Source organism: Chrysemys picta, chromosome 2, assembly GCF_011386835.1.
Source record: "Chrysemys picta bellii isolate R12L10 chromosome 2, ASM1138683v2, whole genome shotgun sequence".
Taxonomy (NCBI): Eukaryota; Metazoa; Chordata; order Testudines; family Emydidae; genus Chrysemys; species Chrysemys picta.
Window position 1 is genome coordinate 244,689,268 of NC_088792.1, and position 9,347 is coordinate 244,698,614.

Genomic DNA, 9,347 nt, shown 5'->3' on the forward strand with positions numbered 1-9,347 from the left:
TAATACTGTGGTTTGTTTAATAAACTGTAAATTAACAGTGTGTACATATGCACATGTATCTTCTGCTACATTGCCTTACTTTAACACACAGCCTTGCATTTACACTTAGACTAATTTATTATTAACATAAACATATCTACCTAAATTAATGTATTGGGTTTTCATTTAACATAATCAGTATTTTCCTGTACTAGAGAGGTCCAAAGTTCAGGTAAAAATTGGTTTAAACCAAATAGCTTTTGTAAAACCTGGGAATTGGTAAAAATTGGTAAAAGCTGAAAACAGAGGGTCTTACCGGTAGGGCAATGTAGACGATCCCAGTTCCCATCCCTTCTCCACATCAGATAGGGTAGGGGGAATGAAACTAGGGTCTCCCACATCCCAGGTGAGTACTCTAACCCCTGGCTAATGTTATAAGGGAGGCACATCCTCCTCTGGCCATTTTGTTAACCTTTTTGCTTGCTTTTGTCAAAATGCTTGAAAGTTTAAATGAAATTATCAAAATGTTTCAATTTTTTTCAGTCAAGTCTAAACTATACGGTGAACTTGACATGAATGTGCAAATAACTACATTTTTCAGTGAATAAAATATTTGTCTAAAAATTTTCACCTAGCTCTATGCCAGAGTTCTTAGTTGGGTAACATAAGTCTCCATTTCCTCTTCTGTATTTTTGCCTGAAAACAAGAAGCAGAATCTCTCTACAGCCTCATTCTGTCTGGGGTCAGAGTACTGATCACACATCTTTATCAGCTTTTCCAATGATGCAAGCATTATTCCTGGCAACAGTATCTTACTCACTCCTCCTTCTTTCCCAGCAATATGATGGTAAAAAAGCTTTAAATTTTTCTCTTTATCCCCTATGGCCAGCTCTGTGTATAGACTCAATTCTTCATTCACTGTTTCCATGCTTGCACAGGCTTTTTGTCTGGAAATTCAGCATTTCCAGTGATTTGAGTCTCTCTATGATGCCTGTTTGCTCTGTTTCTAGCTGCTGCTTTCTTTTCCTGTTAATCATAGTCTTCTCCTTTCTGTGGGTCTCACTAAACTGACCACTGCCACCATGTGTCATGCCCCATTTGCTGGCTAATGCCATGAAAGGGCTACTTGTTTCTAAACTAAACTGGCTCTTTGTAAGAGAACTATTTACAGGGATAGAGAGGCTCCTGATATCTCCTCCAAATGCCTCCCAGGCACAATCTGGGCTCCTCCCTCCAAGTTCCATGCAGACTGCTATGCAGACCAGTAGATCATAGTACCCTGCTGTTTTGTTTGATACAAAAGTAGCATTTGATTTGTCAACAAATTATTGACCCAGGAAGGCTTATGTGAAAAATAGATCACCTCAGAACAGACCCAGATCCACAACAAACCACTGACACTGGGCTTAGTTTTACTGCACTCCCAGGATCAGCTTGGCGAGGGAGAAGGGGGTTCTGGATGGCAGCTTCATCCAGCAGGATGGCACATTATACAGGAAAGTTTCCAGAAACTACATAGAATGTGTAACCTGTTGCATAAAATTAAGGCGCTAATGGGTGATGGCTGACCTGATGATTCTCTCTGACTCCTGTGTTCATGATTGAGACCAATATGGTGTGTGGGGTTGCTCTTTTTGCTGGCCTGTGATGGGGTGCCTACTGCACACAAGGCTTGAGTAGAGAGAAAGGGCCAGTTAACCCATAACAGGATTCACCTGGAGGAGAATCGGGGCTGTTAAGCCTTTAACTGATGATGAAGCCCAGCTAGGTAAGGGGCAGGCTAAGCTTTTATGAACCCAGGAAGTAAAAAGTAAGAAGGGGGCTGCAGTGTAAAGGCCTGCAGTCAATCTCCAGACTTAGAGAAGGAAACCAGGGGTAGAATAGAAGCCCTGGGATCCTGGCCCTGAAGGAAGGGCATATCCAGTGGATGGTGAAAAAGGAGCCTGATCAAAGCAAAGTAGGAAGCAGCCATGGGAAACAGCAAAGTTTGGAACAGTGCAGATCTTGGCCACTGATTGTAGGGTCCCTGGTCTGGAAACCAGAACAGTGGGTAGGCCCAGGTTCCCCTACCAGCCACTGGGGAAGTGGCACAATGTGGACAATGGAATGGAAAACTTCCTGAGACAGATGAAGCATGTGGCACTTTGATACCCCAGAAGGGGAGGACTACAGTGACCTGGCTGAAGGGACAAGCCATGAAGAGGCTGCACCCTGCGTGATGAAGAGGGAGTAACCAGATTCCAGAGAGAGAGACCATGGGGTGAGACACCAAAGGAGAGGGCATCAGCATGAACTAATCCCCAGGTGTGGCCATAAGGAGGCACTACAGCAGTGGGTAGAGAAGTCCGTTACATGGCCAAACACTACATTAAACTCTGTCTCAGCCCCCCAGCTCCTCCCAAGTTATCAACTCACATTCCCTGGGCTAAAGTTCTGGAGGCTCTGTAGCAGGTCAGGTGATGTTTGCTCTCCTCAATACAATGCTTTGAAGGTAAATGTGAAAAACTGAACACAATAATAGGAGCAAGAGTGAAATTCTCTAAAATTCTAATACAACTATTTTCAACATAATTGTCATGTCACTAGGTTAGATGCATAATTTGTATTATATGGTAACACAGCATAGTACATATGTTATGTATACAAGGTAAAACTAATGCCAAATTGTGTTATAGTATTTGGGAAATAACATAAAATGATACAACATTTTGAGGAATAAGAAAAATGGGAGCTGAGTTATGGTTTGAATGTGTAATTGATTTTTTTGAGTGGCTTATACAGTGGTAGTTGCAGCCATGTCAGTCCCAGGATATTAGAGACAGGTGGGTGAGGTAATATCTCTTATTGGACCAACTTTCACTAACAGCAGCTGGTCCAATAAAAGATACTACCTCACCCACCTTGTCTCTTTTGAGTGGTTTGCATCTCAGCTATAATGGTAGTAGTTTTTTTCCATGGAATTTCCTCCTCTTTGTAAAATGGCATGAAGGATCAGAAGTGATTAAAACCTCAGTTTAGAGCTCATCTTCAAACCATTAAAGATCTTCCCTAATATCAAGCTGGAGTGTTAGTTCATTACCCTCTCATATGGAAATGTGTCATCTGATGAACCATCAGCACCATTTCCTGTAACACCTGACTCAGTCTTACAAGTCCTGTCACAACTCCACTTATGAGTTCTGACAGAAGCACATCACAAGGTGTTATGGCTGCTTGTATACAAGGCAGTAAGATGCATCTACATAATAAGGCCTCGATTCCAGTATTGCTAAATCCAAGTGTGCAAGAATCATGAGTCAGGCATAAAAAAAATGATGACATTGTCTTAGAAATCATAAGCTTAAAAAGAACGGGAGTTTGTCTTATAGCTTTTGAGCCTTTTTAGGGTGCATTCTCGTCACATTTCCAAGCTTGTTCTCTGCAACCATGAGGGCTAGAAAACTAAGATTTTTACGTAATCAAATGGAACCAGGAAATGGCGCTTTAATAATGCACCAAATATCACAAGATTCATGATAAAGTTATGAGTTGGCAATACTGCAGTTCAGAAAGGTACTTAATCCAAGCACTTAAAGTTAAGTATGTGCTTAAGTACCTTTCCGAATGGAACTTAAAGCAATAAAACATAGACACTCACAGCTCTAACGGAGTGGAACCACCCAGACCTTCTAAAACTGTATACAATTTAAGGTGCCTCCTACAAATATTGGAGTCCAAATCTTTGTGTGAAATCAAATATATTTTATTTTAAAATCAATCTCATCTGATATTAAATTGTGACTATAAGGTCACTGACGGTATTTATAATTGAATTCTAAGTCATCTCATTTGGTATGCTTAGTTTCCTTTCACACTCCTCTATCTGTCAACTGGAATGCTCATGAGACATCTTATAATTCAATAATTTGTACTTCAGAGTCACACAAAAGTGTTGCTTAAAAAGAGTTTAAATAGCACAGCAGAGAAAAACAGCTCAAAAATATTTTATTAATAAGGCTGGAAATATTTATGTCAAGATTCATTACAAAATTCCTTTTGCTTTTCATCATGGTACTATGAGACCGGTTATTTTTTCCTTAAATTCTTTGGTACCAAACTAAAACATACCTGCTAAACATATTGAGCCAAATTCATCCCTTCTGTAACTCCACTGAGGTCAATGGAGTTACCCCAAGGATGAATTTAGTCCATTAGTACCTATCATTTAGAGCTGTAATTCAAATGTGTCAGGGCTGTGGGAACTAGTAGTATTTTGAATGGAAATGTTTGTTTTATATGAAAGGTCTTTCCTTATGCTCAAGTTAAATGGAAATGATCAGTCATTTTACTTTTAATAATATATAATGTCTAGAGTCAGTTTTAGTTAGAGAATGCATAGTATTACTCCATCTAACTCTTATACCAAATGGTTTTTTACACTCAGAAATAAAGCCTTAAGTGGGATTGCTTAAACACTTGCCAAGATGTTACTCCAGACAATCTTCTTGTCAACATTTATGACTTTGAAAAATTAAGAGTTCAGAATAAACTGTCTCTGTCTTTCTTTTAGAGTGTAGGCTTTTGTGGGCAGGAACTCACTTCATTTTGTTGTCTTGTTTGGAAGTGCTTTTCAAATGAATAAATGAAGTACGAATGAGAAATATTAACATTTCAGGGGCAGATTTAAAGGAAGAATCTCTCATTTGTTTTGCTCTGGAAATCCTCAAAATGATTTATGGGGGGATAGTTTGTATAAATTTGCACAGACATCCCCAGATATATGGGCATCCATAACTGAGTGACGACGTCAATGAATTCAGTTCTTAGAAGTCAGTTCAGAAAGATATTTTCAATGGTAATATGGATGCTCTTTAGCAGTGGTCCCCAAACATTTCAGGATCATGCCCCCCCTTGTCCTTCTCTGTGCATGCGCCTCCCCTCCCCAGCCAGGGCTGGGAGAGGGGCTGTGGCTCTGGGGGAGCACATGGACAGGGGCAAAGGGCCAGGAGTAAAGCTGGGTGGCGCTGCCTCCCCACCTCCTGTGGGAGCTGTCCCGGGTCCCAGAGTCTCTCCCCCCCCCCCAAATGGTCCTCCCTGGGGACCTCCTGCTCTTGAGAGTAACCCCAAAATATTATCATTTATTTATGGTGGGCCCACATTGTGCTAGGCATCTTCCAGACATTCAAAAAGGGATGATTCCTACCCTGAGCAGCTCAAAGTCTAAGGGGAGGTAGGCAAATAGAAGTTATGGGAAGGAAGCAAAAAATGGGGATTTTATGTTTGTCAGCTAGATTCACTATAGGCAGCACCACAGATGTAGCTCTTTAAGAAGAACTAACATGTGGACAGTGTAGGGGGCTTGCAAATGAAATCAGTGAGGTTTTACTATGCATAAAGAGCTATGTGGAAGAAGGCATGGAAGTGCCTCTATAAATAATCTACACTGCACACTTTTTATGGCTGTGTGTAGAGTATGTACATGACTAGCCCCCCTAGCATGGGTATAAATAGGTCCTGGAATTAAGGGTACGGACGGTGCTGCTGCACCCCCTTGCTTGAAGTGGTTTCCATTATATACAGGGTTTAACAGTTTGGTTCAATGGTTCTCAGCGCCCCCACTATAGAAATTGTTCCAGCACCCCTGGTTATAAATAGCAATGTAGATGGTGAGGCACAGCTTAGGTGAGTATTTAGTAAGACCATAAAAACGGCCATATTGGGTTAGACCAATGGTTCATCTGGCCCAGTATCCTGTCTTCTAACAATAGCCGGTGCCAGATGCTTCATAGGGAATTAACAGAACAGGGCAATTATTAAGTGATCCATCCCCTGTCCAATCCCAGTGTCTGGAAGTCAGAGCTTTAGGGACACCCAGAACATGGGGTTACATCACTGAGCATTTTGGCCAACAGCCATTGATGGACCTATCCTCCCCGAATTTATCTAATTAATTTTTTAACCCAATTATACTTTTGGCCTTCACAACATCTCCTGGCAATGAGTTCCACAGGTTGACTGTGTGTTGTGTGAAGAAGTACTTCCTTTTGTTTTAAACCTGCTGCCTATTAATTTCAACAGGTGGCCCCTAGTTTTTGTGTTAAGTGAAACAATAAATAACACTGCCATATTCACTTTCTCCAAACCAAACATGATTTTATAGGCCTTTATCATATCCCCCTCTAAGTCATCTCTTTTTTTAAGCTGTGTAGTCCTAGTCTCTCTAATCTCTCCTCATATGGAAGCTGTTCCATACCCCTAATCAATTTTGTTTCCCTTCTCAGTATTTTTTCAAATTCTAATATATTGTTTTTGAGATGGAGTGGCCAGTACTGTATACAGCATTCAAGGTGTGAGTGCACCACAGATGTATATAGTGGCATTATGATATTTTATTATCTATCCCTTTCCTGATGGTTCCTAACGTTCAGTTAGCTTTTTCTGACTGCTGCTGCACATTGAACATACATTTTCAGACAACTATCCACAATGACTCCAAGATCTTTTTTGATAGTAACAGATCATTTAGACCCCATCATTTTGTACATATGATTGGGCGTATTTTTTCCAGTGTGCTTTACTTTGCACTTGTCAACATTGTAAAGACAGGTCTGAAACCTGTAGGTGTATACATGGGTATGTGCCCTACACAGCTCTCTACAGCCCAAGCTGTGCATCCCCTAACTACACTGCTGTTTTTAGCAATAAAGTGTCCTGCTGCCTCTCCACTCACGACAGGGAAAGGCCTCATCAGTGGGGAAAGGGTTTGGTGCGGGGGGCAATGGGGCAAGGCTGCAGCAACTCCCTGCTGCAGGGAGAAACTATGGCAGTGGGGAAAGGCTTCTGCATCAGGAAGGCAGCGAGGAAAACCTCTGCTAGCTCCCCACGGGTGAAGCCTTCCCCCACTGCCTCCCCTGTCAGAGTCTTTCACTAACACATGTAGTTATACATCACAGTGTGGATGCAGCCAGCTGTTCACTGTGGCATGTAGTTACACATAACCTACATGCTGCCGACAGTGATCGTGTAGATGTAACCTATGAGAATTTGGACTAGACAAAACAGTTTAAATCTGCCCATCTCACCCTCCAACACTCTTTGAATCATCATTAGAACAAAACTTTCCTAAGGTATGGAACTGTTTATCCCTTCAGTTTCTAACTGGGATAAGAAGCTGAAATGGTAGAAATCTCAAGACAAAGTCAGTACTCATGAAATTTCCAGCCCAATTTCTCAGACTCAGGTTTAAATATTTTGCCCACTCAAACTCCAGACCCTTTGAAATATAATTATTAGGGCTGTCAATTAATCGCAGTTAACTCACGCGATTAACTCAAAAACATTAATCAGGTTTAAAAAAAATAATCACAATTAATCACACTTATGAAAATAGAATACCAATTGAAATGTATTAAATATTTTTGGATGTTTTTCTACATTTTCAATAACAACACAGAATACAAAGTGCACAGTGCTTACTTTACATTACTTTTTTATTACAAATATATGCACTGTAAAAATGATAAACAAAAAAGTAGTATTTTTCAATTCATACAAGTACTGAAGTGTAATCTCTTTATCGTGAAAGTACAACTAACAAATGCAGATTTTTTTTTGGTTACATAACTGCACTCAAAAACAAAACAGTGTAAAACTTTAAAGCCTACAAGTCCACTCAGTCCTACTTCTTATTCTGCCACTCACTAAGATAAACAAGTTTGATTACATTGACAGGAGATACTGCTGACTGCTTCTTATTTACAATGTCACCTGAAAGTGAGAACAGGACTTCACATGACACTTTTGTAGCTGACATTGCAAGGTATTTATGTGCCAGATATGATAAACATTCGTACGCCCCTTCATGCTTCGGCCACCATTGGAGAGGACATGCTTCCGTGCTGATGATGCTCGTTTAAAAAAAAAAGTGTTAATTAAATTTGTGACTGTACTCCTTGGGGGGAGAATTATAAGTCTCCTGCTCTGTTTTACACGCATTCTGCATATATTTCATGTTATAGCAGTCTTGAATGATGACTCAGCACATATTAGTTTTAAGAACACTTTCACAGCAGATTTGACAAAAGCAAAGAAGATACCAATGTGAAATTTCTAATAATAGCTACAGCACTCGGCCCAAGGTTTACGAATCTGAAGTGCCATCCAAAATCTGAGAGGGACGAGGTGTGGAGCATGCTTTTAGAAGTCTTTAAAGAGCAACACTCTGATGTGGAAACTACAGAACCCAAACCACCAAAAAATAAAATGAACCTTCTGCTGGTGGCATCTGACTCAGATGATGAAAATGAACATGCATCAGTCCGCACTGCTTTGGATCTTTATCAAGCAGAACCATCATCAACATGAACACATGTCCTTTGGAATGGTGGTTGAAGCATGAAGGGGCATATGAATCTTTAGCACATCTGGCACGTAAATATCTTGCAACGCCAGCTACAAGAGTGCCATGTGAATGCCTGTTCTCACTTTCAGGTGACATTGTAAACAAGAAGTAGGCAGCATTATTCCTGCAAATTGTAACCAACCTTGTTTGTCTGAGTGATTGGCTGACCAAGAAGTAGGACTGAGTGGACTTGTAGGCTCTAAAGTTTTACATTTTTATTTTTGAATGCAGTTTTTTTTACATAATTCCACATTTGAAAGTTCAATTTTCATGATAAAGAGATTGCACTACAATACTGGTTTGAGGTGAATTGAAAAATACATTTGTTTTTTACAGTGCAAATATTTGTATTAAACAAATATAAAGTGAGCACTGTACACTTTGTATTCTGTGTTGTAATTGAAATTAATATATTTGAAAATGTAGTAAACATTCCAAAATATTTAAAATAAATGGCATTCTGTTGTTTAACAGCATGATTAATCGCAATTAATTTTGTTAATTGTTTGACAGCCCTAATAATTATTAACGAGACTGTTTCATAACTATTAACAAGATACCTTGTTGTTCTTTCTGAATATCACAATGGAGTGTGCTTAAAAATAAGCATGAATGGATTAAAATGAATTTTACAGGCTAACATTTCCCAGAGCAATACAGATTTAAAAGTAAATTTTAATCCTAATGTGAGGAAGTTGTGCATGTAAATCTTTGCAAAACAGGAGAAAGATACATCCTCCAGTATACAGAGTACTTCTCTTTAAGTGGAAGATACAGAAAGTCTTAGGAACTTTACTCAATTCCTCTTTATTCCAGAAGCCAGTGCTCTCGGAGTTGCTTGAGCTGATTTCAGTATGAAAAATGCACAAATGGTAAGGAGAAAGTCTCTCTAAACTCTCACAGAGAGGCACCAACTTCCCCAGTTCCTGGGGGAGAGGGTACTTGATCCTCACTCCACCCCTTACCCCAGGCCCACATCCCTACCCTG